Source organism: Rattus norvegicus, chromosome 16, assembly GCF_036323735.1.
Source record: "Rattus norvegicus strain BN/NHsdMcwi chromosome 16, GRCr8, whole genome shotgun sequence".
NCBI lineage: Eukaryota > Metazoa > Chordata > Mammalia > Rodentia > Muridae > Rattus > Rattus norvegicus.
Window position 1 is genome coordinate 38,024,486 of NC_086034.1, and position 14,886 is coordinate 38,039,371.

A 14,886-nucleotide genomic window follows, 5' to 3' on the forward strand; every position below is an offset into this window, starting at 1 on the left:
AATGATTTCTAGTATAATTTCATTGTACTCAGAGAATGCCCTTTGCAAGTTAGTTTCTGAAGACATTTTTTTGGTGTCCTATACTATGATATATATTAAAAAATGTTTCATGATCTCGAGAAATAATGTATATTCTAGTTAGGAATTATTGCTTGGATTGTTCTATAACTATCAGTTAGGTCAATGTATTGTCCTCTTTTTTGGGGGGTTCATAGTTACTTTAGAATACATGTAATGGTTTTATGGTCTGAATCTGAAACCTGTTCCACATGTTCATGCATTTCAATACTTGGTTTCCAGTTGGTGGCTCTGTATTGGAGGCAGTGGAACCTTTAGAAAGCAGAGCTTGCCTTGTCAAAATAAGTCACTAGAAACAGGCCTTTGAAACTTATATCCACTTCTGGTTCTGTGCTCTGCTTCCTGCCTATTACAGGAAGATGTGAAGTTCTTACTACCATTGCTGTGAACTTTGTGTCTTTTCAGCTATTGGATTGGGGCTCACATCCTCTCAAATAATAAACCAATATAAACTGTTTTCCCTTATGTTGTTTCTTCCAATATTAGTCCTAGAGATGGGAAAAGTAACTATTAGAAAACTAACTATCATAGACCTCCGAATCTACGTGCTCTGTCTGATTCTCTTCCTACAAGAGTCTTGCTATGGTGGTATCTTCAGAATCCTGTCTCAGTTCAACACCAGTTTCTTCAGTTCAGACTGGATTCTTCCTGTCTTTGTCCATCATGTGCTACACTTGAGAACTATTTCTGCATTGTAGCAAAGACATTATAGAGCTCTGTCAGTTTGTTGTTTCAAATTTTTTTATAAAATGACGTCAACACATATGTAACGACGGTCAAGGAATCTAAGGCTAAAGAGATCGGTGGTGTTTGAAACATGGCAGATGATGTAGACCCACAACAGACCAACAATACCGCAGAGGAGCGCCTGGACCTCCTCACGATCAACCTGGAGGAGCAAATTTGTATGAAAACGAGAAATGACCGAGAGCTTTCAGGCAGATTACATGTTTATGATCAGCATTTAAATATGATCCTGGGAGATGCAGAAGAAACTGTGATGATGATAGAAATTGATGAGGAGACATATGAAGAGATAGATAAATCCACAAAATGAAACATCCCCATGCTCTTCATCCAGGGAGATGATGTTCTATTTGCCCCTCCTTTGGGTTGGGTGAGACAAAAAAAGTGGAGCCTGTGTAGGAAAGTGGATACTTTGCCTCTTGAGATGTACAGGACACTCACAGAGAGAGAAGCTCACAGGCATTCTGATATTTAGGAATGACACGAGGATCCCTTTACCCTCAAAGAACTCACAAGCTCTCCAGCTAAATGACCTGTCCCTTTCTCCAGCCCTCTAGTCAGTGTGTCCTCCTTGCTCTTTTCAGAAGTTGGTTTGCCTGTTGTTCTTGCAGTTATTTTCAGGATATTTTTCTTTAAATTAAATTTGACATTTTCTTTTTAGAAAAGAGATAGATGGCTCAGTGGTAAAGGTGAGCAAATGCTCTTACGGAGGATCTGGGTTTGGTACTCAGCAACCACATCAGGCATCTCACACCATCTGTAAGTCTATCTCTTGGAGATCCAGTGCTCTCTAGCTTACATGGGCATTTTAGCAGCAGTTGTGAGGAAATGAAGTTTACCAGGAAAGTTAGCTTGAAATTTATTTATGACTCATAAATTTGCTTTAGTTATGACATGTAATTTATAGAGATGAATCCAAATAAAAACTGTTAAAATAAAAAAAACCCTCTTCACTTTATTGCAGCCTTATTTATAATAGCCAGAAGCTAGAAAGAACCCAAATGTCCTTCAACAGAGGAATGGATACAGAAAATGTGGTACACAATGGAGTACTACTCAGCTATTAAATTCCATGACTTCTTAAAATTTGCAGGTAAATGTATGGAACTAGGAAATATCAGTCTGAGTGAGGTAACCCAGTCACAAAGGAACACACATGGTATGCATTCACCAATAAGTGGATATTAGCCTAAAAGCTAGGAATACTCAAGATACAATTTACAGACCACATGAAGCTCAAGAAGAAGGAAGACCAAAATGTGGATGCTTCAGTCCTTTCTTGAAGGGGGAACAAAATACTCACAGGAGGAAATATGGGGACAAAGTTTGGAGCAGAGACTGAAGGAAAGGCCATCCAGAGACTGCTCCACCTGGGGATCCACCTCACATATAGTCATAAAACCCAGTCACTATCATGGATGCCAAGAACTGCATGCTGACAGGAGACTGATATAACTGTCACTTGAGAGGCTCTGCCAGAGCTTGACAAATATAGAGGCAGATGCTCACAGCCAACCATTGGATTGAGAATGGGGTCCCCAATAGAGGAGTTAGAGAAAGGACTGAGGGAGTTGAAGGGTTTGCAATTCCATAGGAAGAACAACAATATTAACCATAGGCAGACTCCCTTATGCCCCCCCAGAGCTCCCAGGGACCAAAACACTAAAGAAAGAGTATACATGGAGAGACCCATGGCACTAGCAGCACAAGTAGCAGAGGATGGCCTTTTCAGGCATCAATGGGAGGAGAGGCCCTTGGTCCTGTGAAGCCTCAATGTCTCAGTGTAGGGGAATGCCAGGGTGGGGAGGAGCGAGGAAGCAGTGGGTAGGTGGATAGGGGAGCACCCTCATAGAAGCAGGGGGAGGGAGGGTCAGATAGGGGGTTTCTGGAGGAGAAATCAGGAAAGGGGATAACATTTGAAATGTAAATAAAGAAAATATCTAATAAAAGAAAAAACTTTTCTTTTTTCTCTTTTTTAAGCTTTATTTTTATTTATTATTATTTTTTTACTTATTGACTTTACATCCTGCTCACTGCCCACTCCCTGTCACCCTTTCCCACAATCCTTCTCTCTAAACAAGAAGGAAGGCACCAGTGAGAATGCTTGAATCTCACTTAAGAAGGAGGGAAGGAACTGGGTGGAGAGGTCAATAGGCTATGGGCTCAGGATCAGATGTGGGGAAGGACAGGAGGGATGGCCAGATGGCCATGAGAATGAATGGAAATCTGCAACTGATGGAGGTAGGGAGATGGGGGGGCATCTCCAGGATGAGACAGAGACCCAGGACAAGGGAGGTGCCCAAGAATCCTTAGCTGTGACCCACCTGTAGCCAGTCAGAAACCTCAATGGAGTAATAGAGAAATCAACCCACCTACAAAATTTTTGACTCAAAATTTATCCTGTCTACAAGAAATGTAAGGTTGGGAATGGAACAGAGATTGAGAGAATGGCCAACCAATAACTGGCCCAACTTGAGATCTAACACATGGGCAAACACTAATTGCACAGTACTATTAATGATACTCTATTATGCTTGGAGACAGGAGTCTAGCATGGTTGTCCTCTGAGAGGCTCCACCCAGCAGCTGACTCAGACAGTTGCTGACATCCACAGCCAAACAGTGGACAGAGCTTGGAGACACTTATGGAAGAATAGGAGGAAGAAAATATTTTCAATTCTTAAATTTCCTCAAACTTTTGAATTTTATACTTGCATTGGTAGCTTGATGGTTTTAATAATATACTCCCTCTCTTCATTTTAAATTATTCACCTGTTCTAGCTGCTTTTTATCAGGCATCAGTATCTTGTATCATCTTCTGTATTATGATATCCTGTTGAGTAAATATGATTATTCTATTTGCCAGATGAGCAAACAGATGCTCAAGAAAAAAGAGACATTGTTGTATCACTAAAGCTATAAACTTAGAGCCAGAATACCAGGCCAGGTTTAATTTTATCACAAAGCAAATTTGATTTCTTGATGATGTTACATCCTCAAGGAATTCCAACAATCTATGGAGTTTATCTCTGAAAATCTCTTATTTTTTTTAAATCTCAGCTATACAAATTTATATCGACTAGAATCTTGCTTCATGCAACACACTTATTTCTTGATTATCCATAGACATCTTTTATTTATTCATTTATTTTTTGTCATAATACAATCACTACAGCACTAGAGTAAACGAAATGACAATATATAAAGTAAACATAGAAGCTATGCATAGCCCAACACCCAAAACGAAGAGCGACGATGGAGGTACTGAACTTCTTCAAACTATATAACAAAATTAAGTAATCAAAAAGGCATGGCATTGGCCCAAAGGTTGATATGTGGAACAATGGAATAGAATGAAGAATCAGAGATAATTTCCCATATATACACACACATACATATATTCAACTGAGTAAAAAGGGCAGAGAGAATATACAGTGAAGAAAAATATTTCAGAAAATGGTGTTGGAAAAAGTAGACATTCATATATAAGGAAATAAAATCGGACCCTTTAGATAGCTAAAGGGAGATGCTTATGACATGGGCCTTGGCAATAATTTTAGGGATCAGAAGCACAAAAAACAAAACGAAAAGTAAGCAAGCAGGATTACACCAAGTGAAAAAGCTTTTTCACAACCCAGGTAGCAGAGCAAAGGGACAACTAATGCGTTCCTTGCACTAGCCATATTCTGATTCTGTCATCATATAACATATGTAAAGGACTTGAAGTAAAAGTAAATAAACCTAGTAATTCAACCAAAAAATGGACTAAGGGCATGAATCAATATTTTTCTAAAAGACATAAAATGCTAAATAGCTATCAAAAATGGTCAATATGGTCATGAGGGAAATGCAAATTCAATCTACAAAGAGGTAGTACTTCCCTTTTGTTAGTATGAGTCTTACACATAATAGGAAAAGACAAGCTTTAGTAACATCGTAAAGAATGGATGAATCCTGAGGATACAACACTAAGTGAAATATGCCAGTCACAGAAAGACAAATGCTGTGTGATTTATATGAGGCACTGAAAAAAGGAGTGGAGTGATGGTTCCAAGGGCAGGAGGATTTGGAAAGGGAGCCTTAGAAATAGATGGTCATAAACTTCTTGTCAAACCAGATAAGATCTAGAGATCTATACTAAGATGCTGGACCTATTAATCAATGATGAAGCATTTCACATTAAGACAGGGTCTTCTGACTTGAGTCCCATTTCTGTGACTCACATGGTGCAGCAAAAGAGCAGGTCCCTGCAAATTGTAAACACAATGTTTCTATACACACACACACACACACACACACACACACACACACAAACATACACACATTCTGTAATAAAAGCACTTTAATATTGTTAAGTCTCATATGACAGTTCTTATTCAGAAAAGTCCTATTGTACTTTAAATATCTTAAAGCAAATTACCCAACATGACAGTTAAAGTCTTGAAAATAAGCTACAGCTATTCAACAGTTTGTTTTTTCACTTCAAATTGTTTTTGGAGATTAGAATGCAATTACTTTTCTCTTTTTTGGTTTACTCCCTCCAAACTCTCCCATACACCCTACTTGTTCTTTTTCAATTTCATGGTCTTTTATTTTCATGAATTGTTATTGCATGCATACAGATATACAAATACATTTCTCTGTATAACCTGCTTGGTTTGTATAATGATACCTGTGTGCATGTTTTCAGAGTTGATCATTTGGTACTGGTTAACCAATTGTGTGCTCTTCCCTGGAAGACTACTATTTCGCCCACTCTAGGTTTCCCAGTTCCCTGTTGTTCTTGGTGTGTGGTTGAGGCCTCATAGGCTTTCCTGATCTACTTTGGTGTGTCTATTGATGTAGTTGGCTCATGTTTGGGCTCTCTTATCAGCTTCCTTTCAACTGTCATTGCCACAGTGTTTGTTAAAAGTCTGAACATCCCACCTTTGGACTATATACATTGCCTCAGAATTGCTTTTTAGTTTACTCCAATACATTTAAACACCTCTGAAGTTCATATTATTTAAGTACAACTCTCTTCCCATTATCTAGTACAAAATCTTTCATTCTTTCCTCTATCATTTCTCTCCTCCCCTCCTTTACTCTCCCCTCCTCTCCCTCCTTTCCCTCTCCCTTCCTCTTTCCCTCCTTCCATCTCTCTCTCTTTTCTTCTACTTAAGCCTAAAAAGAATAACCCCAATGGTAATTTCTCAGCAAATGCCCAACAAAAGCACTATAAAATGACAGGTCTCTAATTTTCCGTATAAGGTGTGACGCACCATAAGATGCCTTTTCAGATTCACACCTAGAGTGGAGAGAGGAAGGGGGAGAAAGGGGAAAAAGAGAGAAGGAGGTCAAGAGGATTAGAGGGAGGAGGAGGGGAAGCAAAGGAGGGCAGACAGAGAAATTGACTTTATTTTTAGCTTGACTCTAAGCACAGAGAACAAGCAGTGTTCGTGACATTGATATCTGTGAGAGGAACAACAATGTATTTTTAAGTTGTTTGAAATTTTATTGATGTTTCTCTTAAAACAAAACATAAAGGTTGAATGTACTTAAGAACAATTCCTGAAAACAGTTTTTTCTTTTCTTTTCTTTCTTATATTTTTTGTTGGTTTTGGTGTCCAAGGAAGTGTGCTATTGATCTTATAATAGAAATAATGACTTCAACCAGCTTTTCTAAGAAAATTAATGACTGCCTGAAGTTAATGGCCTTCAGTCAATCTGCCAGTCAGCCATTAATCCTCAGGAAATGCCCTGGGCCTTGATCATTATTGTGTAAATAATACAAAAGTGGGTTCTACCTAGTTCTCTTGTCAGATGGGAAACATACACTGCCCTTTTTCTTTGCTTTATGACAACAAGAAAAACACATTAGGCTGGAAAAAACCCATAAGAACTTTGCTACCAATGCAAATAAATATTCTTGTTTAAACAAAAATTATTAAACAAAATATTAAACTTGAACTCTGTACGTTTGAGTAAGAAATAATGGAAGGCAGCAAGCTTAGCCTTTTAAATGGCTGTACTTAGAAATAGGAGGGAAGGAAAATGCACAGCCAAATACAGAATGAGTACAATGTAATTACTGTCATATTAGATATTTCAAATTAAAATCAGGGTTAAATAAATACAGAATTGACTACTTTAATGGCTGCAAACAAAAGATAGTACTAAAATTTACCTTTAAAATTAGGACCTTATAGAGCAACAAAATATCTCAAGTAACTGCAATTTAAAAGATCTCAAATAACTATTATGATGACTAGGAATATTTTTCTTATCTTGGGATATCAAAGGATTTTTATAGTCGTTTTCGAGGATTATTTTGTGGACTGAGATCTTCAAGAAGGCAAATAGTGAAATGAAAAACATGTGCAGGAAGTTAGTATTGCAGTTACCCCTCGACTGCCAAAGTGCCTGCTACCAGGCTAGGAAAAGGTGTAGAGTTCTGAGCTTTGAGTAAAGATACACTTGTTGTGTCTCATCCCGTCATGGGTTCAAGTGCAGAGCATTACACTCAGTAGGTGCTCAATAAACATTCACTAAACAGTAAAGCAAACTCAACTCACATTCTCTTTGTGTATCTGTGAGATTAGCTCTTAATAATAGATGTATAGTGTGTTTTCCTCCACTTTTTACGATTGTTTCTGTACTTAAGATATTAGCACTTCTTGTCTCTAGAACTGGAGTTTTTGAGAAGTCTTGATGATGTCCATGTGGTATAACTGCTATGAATTTAATTTTTCTATTTTTGTACCTTAGTATTTTCTTTATGAATTTTAATTGGGCTTAATCATAGTGCATGGTGGGCAGTGTGGGCTCCAGTTTTGTCTTTCTCTAAATGACTACAATTATTACAATACTTCTTATTAAGGGGGGTTCATCTCGTTTTCATACATATAAGGTGTTACCTCTATAACATTCTACAATTCCATACATACATGGATTTATTTGTATATTTTCATTCTTTTCCTGGTGCGTGGTTTTACTCACATGGCATTCTTTATTGTGTAGTAAATACTTGACTACTTTTCTCTTCTACACTAGTAGCTCTTCATGTTATGCAATAGTCTGGCTACCTACATGTAATCTAGTTTGATTATAACTCATAATTAAAAAATGTTTCAAGTCATGGTGGGAATAAAATGAAATATGCTAAAATAAATAAATGACCTGCTAGGTAATTTTATTTATTTTTATGAAAATTTATGCCTATATCCAGAAAAACACTTTTATTTGTTTATACTTTTGGAGAATCATTTATATTTCAGTTATCTGAGATAATGTTTGTTTTCCCATTTGTTCTATTTTTATTTTGAAATGTACCTCATACAAGCTTAGTACTTTACTTTTTTGTTGATAGTTTATTTTATAATGAGTGACATTTTAAAATAAATTCCATATCTTTCTTACCTAATGAATTACTTTATAGTTGCTTTATAGTTGCTGATTTGTTTGGCTATTCCAAACAAAGTATCTCTAGATTTTTAAAATATGGTCTTTCTATTTATCGTGTGTCTCTGGAATGCTATTAAAATACCTGTATGTCTCCACTGTAGCAGTATTTAGAGGTGATTGAATTGTGAAGGCTCTACTGTATTAATTAAAAAATTGAAACGTATGTGTATGTGCACGTCTTCATGAGTTTATGTGCAGCATGTGCATACAGGAGCCCTCAGAGGCAGAGGTCAGTGGATCCCGTAGGACTGGAGATGTGGGTCGTGAGCCAGTTGATGCAAGTGCTAGAAACAGAACCTTGGTCCTCTTTAGGAGGACCAAATGCACCTAACTGGTCTTTGAATGTCTGACTGAATGGGTCTATGGAACCATCCACACATATTAGTCTTTTAGGGATGATTCTATTTCTGTTATTCAACTTGCTACCATTGCTTTGGTTAGTTCTCTGATTTTCAAAGTCTGTGTTGGAGTTCATGGTAGACAATGGATGATTCCCATGTTAATGTCTTTATTCTGTGGACCTGTGAATGTATTAGATTACAGGACAAAAGAGACTTTGCAGATGTGACCAAGGCTAAAAATCTTGAATTAGTGAGATCATCCTAAGACCATCTTGATTACATGACCAGAAACATGCAGTGTAAGAGAGCTTTAACATATTCCCACAGTTGTTGACTTTGAAAATAGAAGGAGTCAAGAATCAAGGGGTGCTAGACAATAGCATGGCTTTCAGTTGTTACTATGGAAGAAAACAGAGATGGCCACAAAGAAATTCATACATCAGTTGTACATTGAGCAAATTTCTTCTCCAGAAATTACTGGAAGGAAAGCTGCCTGTTGGTACCATGAATTTTTTGTTCAGTGAGATCCATGCTAGATTTCTAAGGCAGAGAACTAGAAAATAATGAAATTTGTATTGTGTTAGTTTATAGCCACATCTTTGGATTTATTTTATTCTAAAATTCTATGTATATATGTGTATATGTGCATATGTGTACTTGTGAGTGCAGATGGTGTTGGCTCCTTTGGAGCAGGAGTCACAAACACTTGTAAGTTGCTCATCACAGCTGATGAGAACAAAACTCAGATTCTCTACAGAACCAGCATTTATTCTTAACTGCTTAGCTATTTCTTCGACTCCAATTTATGGCCACCTCCCACTTTTCTTTTATCCAAAATAGTCTTTAATCATGCAATATATCTTGATTGTAGTTTCTCTTCCCTCTTCTCCCAGTTCCTTCCCACCTCCCTTCCCCTTCAGATCCACTTCCTTTCTGTTGCTCATTAGAAAAGAACAGGGTACTAAGAGATAACAACTAAACGACAAAATAAAATATAAGATGAAGTGAAAACAATTGGATCATTGTTGGACACGACAACCCAACAGCAGAAGAGTCTGAGGAGCAGGCACAAGAGTCAAAGACCCACTTCTGGTCAGGAGTCCCTTAAAAATACTAAGCTAGTAGTTATAGTATATACACAGAGGACCTGGTTGAAACCCATTCAGGCCCTTTGTCTGCAGCTTCAGTCTCTGTGAGCTCATATGTGTCTTGCTCAGTTGATTTAGAAGGCCTTGTTCTGGCATCCTCCATTTCTTCTGACTCTTAAATCTTTTCACCTCTTCTGTTGTGGGATTCTCTGAGCTCTGAGAGAAGGGATGGACTCCCCTCCCCACATTAGAATATTTTTCTGCATAATGTTTGGTTGTGGGTCTCTGCATCTGTTTTAAGGCTAGATTTCAGCAACAGCAACAAAAAATTAGTATTTGCCTGAACAGAGAGGGTCAAGTTGGATAAATGTATTTCTAATAAAACTGCTTCCTTTAGTTATGCTTTTAAACTTATTTTTAAAATCTTTTCAGTAAGAACTCATAAGTTTTAATCTTTTGTTTCTTTATGCAACTTTTCTCCTTTGTCATTTATTTCTTATAGAATAGACAACTATTCTATGCATTCTTCTTTTCCTCAGTTAAGTTAGGTTTCTTTATTCAGTTTTTTGTTTATGGCTGTCTTCAGATCATCTCTAAGGGCAGATATAGATCAGAAGGCACAAGGACACCTACATATCTGATTTCTGCTGCCAGCCTGGGTCCATTTTGTTCTGTGATGTTTTTGAGAGAACACGGGCTAGCTTTTCCTTGTCTACTAGCAAATATTCTTTAAAGGAAATATTGGACAATCTTCTTAGAGTGTTTTGTAAGACTGCCTTGAGGGGGAGAGTTTGAGGATGGCGTTTCATTTAGGACCAAGTACTCTGAAGCTTTTCCTCCACTACACATCATCCCATCTTGGATATTTGTGTTAATTCCCATCTGCTGCCAGTAAAAGTCTCTCTGATATAGGTTTAGAAGCACACTCTTCTATGGGGATGGCAACATGTCACTTCAGGAGTCATTCTACTGCTCTATTCCTTTAACAGAATAATGGAAATAATGTGCCACGGCACATCTCGTCTCGGGTTCTTAGCCCCTTCAGCAGTTTCGTGTATGGTTTCATCTAATGGAGTGGGAAACCAATCAGAATACGGTTAGTTACTCTCATAACATATTTGTCACTATTGTCCCAGTATGTCTGGAAGGCAGGACGCTGTTTCAGATTTCAGGGTCTGTAGCTGGGTGCTATTAGTGGCTAACTTTCTGCTCTGGTAGTGTAGAGTACCTTCTAGTACCCTGAGTATTAGTCAGTATGGGTGAAGCTTCTTCTTAGGTATCAGATCAACTTCTCTGTGTTTGATGGCATAATTCAGTGTTGTCTTCAGTAATAGAGCCTTACCATCTGATTTGGGAGAGCATCAGTAGCCTTGGCAATAGTCTGTGATAATTAGAGTTTTCTGTTGAGCTCCTTCGTCCAAAGACTTGACAATATGTAAGCCGTTCCTGGCATTGGAGGTCTTACTGAGCATAAGATACCTCTCCTATTATTTGGTGACTCCATTTAGATTCCCTTCATATATGTATTTATTTTATGAAGCATTTAGAGTAAGTAGTAAGTTTCCATATAGTTTTTCATATACAGTTTTCTATATAGCCTTTATGGCTAGTTGTCCCTCCTTATACCCATTTTTCCCCTTCTTCTCTACCCTCCCCCTTTTGTTAGATTATTTTATTTATTTCTGTTCCAAATGCTTCCCCCTCCTGGTCTTTCCCAGAGTTCTTTATCCCCTTCCCCACTACCCTTTGCCTCTGAGAGGATGCTCTATGCCCCCTCACCTGCAGCCCCCTCCAGCCTCTCCCTTTCCTGGGGCATCAAATCACTACAGGAGTAGATGCATCCTCTCCCACTGAGTCCAGACACACAAGACAGTCCTCTTGTGTGCCAGGGGCTACAAACCAGTTCATGTATGCTCTTCTGTTGTTGACTTAGTCTCTGAGAGCTCCCAGGGTTCCAGGTTAGTTGATATTGTTGTTCTTCCTATGGAGTTGCCATCTCCTTCAGCTCCTTCAGTCCTTCCCCTAACTCTTTATAGTGGCCAGGGACCTCAGTTCAATGGTTGGCTGTGAGCATCTGCATCTGTCTCAGTCAGCTGCTGGTAGAGCCTCTCTGAGGAGAGCAAAATGTGGCATCACTAAAGGTGTCCAGGGTTTGGTGCCAACACATGGAATGGATCCCACGTTAGGCTGGTCACTAGATGGTCTTTCCTTCAGTCTCTGCTCCATTTTGGTCCCTACATTTCTTTTTTTTTTTTTTTATTAACTTGAGTGTTTCTTATTTACATTTCGAGTGTTATTCCCTTTCCCGGTTTCCAGGCAAACATCCCCCTAATCCCTCCCCCTCCCCTTCTTTATGGGTGTTCCCCTCCCCACCCTCCCCCCATTACTGCCCTCCCCCCAACAATCACGTTCACTGGGGGTTCAGTCTTAGCAGGACCAAGGGCTTCCCCTTCCACTGGTGATCTTACTAGAATATTCATTGCTACCTATGAGGTCAGAGTCCAGGGTCAGTCCATGTATAGTCTTTAGGTAGTGGCTTAGTCCCTGGAAGCTCTGGTTGATTGGCATTGTTGTTCATAAGGGGTATCGAGCTCCTTCAAGCTCTTCGAGTTCTTTCTCTGATTCCTTCAACAGGGGTCCCGTTCTCAGTTCAGTGGTTTGCTGCTGGCATTCGCCCCTGTATTTGCTGTATTCTGGCTGTGTCTCTCAGGAGCGATATACATCCGGCTCCTGTCGGCCTGCACTTCTTTGCTGCATTCATCTTGTCTAATTGGATGGCTGTATATGTATGGGCCACATGTGGGGCAGGCTCTGAATGGTGTTCTTTCTGTGTCTGTTTTAATCTTTGCCTCTCTATTCCCTGCCAAGGGTATTCTTGTTCCCCTTTTAAAGAAGGAGTGAAGCATTCACATTTTGATCATCTGTCTTGAGTTTCATTTGTTCTAGGCATCTAGGGTAATTCAAGCATTTGGGCTAATAGCCACTTATCAGTGAGTGCATACCATGTATGTCTTTCTGTGTTTGGGTTAGCTCACTCAGGATGATATTTTCCAGTTCCAACCATTTGCCTACGAATTTCATAAACTCGTTGTTTTTGATAGCTGAGTAATATTCCATTGTGTAGATGTACCACATTTTCTGTATTCCTCTGTTGAAGGGCATCTGGGTTCTTTCCAGCTTCTGGCTATTATAAATAAGGCTGCAATGAACATAGTGGAGCACGTGTCTTTTTTATATGTTGGGGCATCTTTTGGGTATATGCCCAAGAGAGGTATAGCTGGATCCTCAGGCAGTTCAATGTCCAATTTTCTGAGGATCCTCCAGACTGATTTCCAGAATGGTTGTACCAGTTTGCAATCCCACCAACAATGGAGGAGTGTTCCTCTTTCTCCACATCCTCGCCAGCATCTGTTGTCCCCTGAGTTTTTGATCTCAGCCATTCTCACTGCTGTGAGGTGAAATCTCAGGGTTGTTTTCATTTGCATTTCCCTTATGACTAAAGATGTTGAACATTTCTTTAGGTGTTTCTCCGCCATTCGGCATTCCTCAGCTGTGAATTCTTTGTTTAGCTCTGAACCCCATTTTTTAATAGGGTTATTTGTTTCCCTGCGGTCTAACTTCTTGAGTTCTTTGTATATTTTGGATGTAAGGCCTCTATCTGTTGTAGGATTGGTAAAGATCTTTTCCCAATCTGTTGGTTGCCGTTTTGTCCTAACCACAGTGTCCTTTGCCTTACAGAAGCTTTGCAGTTTTATGAGATCCCATTTGTCGATTCTTGATCTTAGAGCGTAAGCCATTGGTGTTTTGTTCAGGAAATTTTTTCCAGTGCCCATGTGTTCCAGATGTTTCCCTAGTTTTTCTTCTATTAGTTTGAGTGTGTCTGGTTTGATGTGGAGGTCCTTGATCCACTTGGACTTAAGCTTTGTACAGGGTGATAAGCATGGATCGATCTGCATTCTTCTACATGTTGACCTCCAGTTGAACCAGCACCATTTGCTGAAAATGCTATCTTTTTTCCATTGGATGATTTTGGCTCCTTTGTCAAAAATCAAGTGACCATAGGTGTGTGGGTTCATTTCTGGGTCTTCAATTCTATTCCATTGGTCTATCTGTCTGTCTCTGTACCAATACCATGCAGTTTTTATCACTATTGCTCTGTAATACTGCTTGAGTTCAGGGATAGTGATTCCCCCTGAAGTCCTTTTATTGTTGAGGATAGCTTTAGCTATCCTGGGTTTTTTGTTATTCCAGATGAATTTGCAAATTGTTCTGTCTAACTCTTTGAAGAATTGGATTGGTATTTTGATGGGGATTGCATTGAATCTGTAGATTGCTTTTGGTAAAATGGCCATTTTTACTATATTAATCCTGCCAATCCATGAGCATGGGAGATCTTTCCATCTTCTGAGGTCTTCTTCAATTTCCTTCTTCAGTGTCTTGAAGTTCTTATTGTACAGATCTTTTACTTGCTTGGTTAAAGTCACTCCGAGGTACTTTATATTATTTGGGTCTATTATGAAGGGTGTCGTTTCCCGAATTTCTTTCTCGGCTTGTTTCTCTTTTGTATAGAGGAAGGCAACTGATTTATTTGAGTTAATTTTATACCCAGCCACTTTGCTGAAGTTGTTTATCAGCTTTAGTAGTTCTCTGGTGGAACTTTTGGGATCACTTAACTATATTATCATATCATCTGCAAATAGTGATATTTTGACCTCTTCTTTTCCGATCTGTATCCCCTTAACCTCCTTTTGTTGTCTGATTGCTCTGGCTAGAACTTCAAGAACTATATTGAATAAGTAGGGAGAGAGTGGGCAGCCTTGTCTAGTCCCTGATTTTAGTGGGATTGCTTCAAGTTTCTCTCCATTTAGTTTAATGTTAGCAACTGGTTTGCTGTATATGGCTTTTACCATGTTCAGGTATGGGCCTTGAATTGCTATTCTTTCCAGGACTTTTATCATGAAGGGGTGTTGAATTTTGTCAAATGCTTTCTCAGCGTCTAATGAAATGATCATGTGGTTTTGTTCTTTCAGTTTGTTTATATAATGGATCACGTTGATGGTTTTCCGTATATTAAACCATCCCTGCATGCCCGGGATGAAGCCTACTTGGTCATGGTGGATGATTGTTTTGATGTGCTCTTGGATTCGGATTGCCAGAATTTTATTGAGTATTTTTGCGTCGATATTCATA

At 38.8% G+C, this 14,886-nt stretch overlaps 1 pseudogene; it reads left to right on the forward strand.

Annotated features, from left to right (window-relative positions):
- The first annotated feature begins 895 nt into the window (after nt 1-895).
- On the forward strand, nt 896-10,766 carry LOC134482430 (U6 snRNA-associated Sm-like protein LSm3; annotated as a pseudogene).
- Nucleotides 10,767-14,886: the final 4,120 nt, after the last annotated feature.